Source organism: Physeter macrocephalus, chromosome 7 (assembly GCF_002837175.3).
Source record: "Physeter macrocephalus isolate SW-GA chromosome 7, ASM283717v5, whole genome shotgun sequence".
Lineage (NCBI taxonomy): Eukaryota > Metazoa > Chordata > Mammalia > Artiodactyla > Physeteridae > Physeter > Physeter macrocephalus.
The window spans coordinates 22,117,064-22,118,123 of NC_041220.1; the positions used below are offsets into that span (position 1 = coordinate 22,117,064).

The window sequence follows — 1,060 nt, forward strand, 5'->3', positions numbered from 1 at the left end:
AAGGGAATCCCCATAAGATTAACAGCTGATCTTTCAGCAGAAACTCTGCAAGCCAGAAGGGAGTGGCAGGACATATTTAAAGTGATGAAGGAGAAAAACCTACAACCATGATTACTCTACCCAGCAAGGATCTCATTCAGATTTGATGGAGAAATTAAAACCTTTACAGACAAGCAAAAGCTAAGAGAATTCAGCACCACAAAAACAGCTTTACAACAAATGCTAAAGGAACTTCTCTAGGCAGGAAACACAAGAGAAGGAAAAGACCTAAAACAACAAACCCAAAACAATTAAGAAAAGGGGAATAGGAACATTCATATTGATAATTACCTTAAATGTAAATGGATTAAATGCTCCAACCAAAACACATAGATTACAAGAGACAAAAAGGACGCTACATAATGATCAAAGGATCGATCCAAGAAGAAGATATAACAATTGTAAATATTGATGCACCCAACATAGGAGCACCTCAATATGTAAGGCAAATGCTCACAGCCATAAAAGGGGAAATCAACAGTAACACAATCATAATAGGAGACATTAACACCCCACTTTCACCAATGGACAGATCATCCAAAATGAAAATAAATAAGGAAACACAAGCTTTACATGATACATTAAACACGATGGACTTAATTGATATTTGTAGGACATTCCATCCAAAAACAACAGAATACACATTCTTCTCAAGTGCTCTTGGAACATTCTCCAGGATAGATCATATCTTGGGTCACAAATCAAGCCTTGGTAAATTTAAGAAAATTGAAATCATACCAAGTATCTTTTCCAACCACAACGCTATGAGACTATATATCAATTACAGGAAAAAATCTGTAAAAAATACAAACACATGGAGGCTAAACAATACACTACTTAATAACCAAGAAGTCACTGAAGAAATAAAAGAGGAAATCAAAAAATACCGAGAGGGCTTCCCTGGTGGCGCGGTGGTTGAGAGTCCACCTGCCGATGCAGGGGACACAGGTTCATGCCCTGGTCCAGGAAGATCCCACATGCCACGGAGCAGCTAGGCCCATGAGCCATGGCCGCTGGGCCT

The 1,060-nt window shown here is 38.8% G+C and overlaps 1 pseudogene; it reads right to left on the reverse strand.

The window, feature by feature from the left end:
* LOC102995797 (tubulin alpha chain-like) overlaps positions 1-738 on the reverse strand; it is a 4,774-nt pseudogene extending 4,036 nt beyond the window's left edge.
* Between the last annotated feature and the right edge of the window lie 322 nt (positions 739-1,060).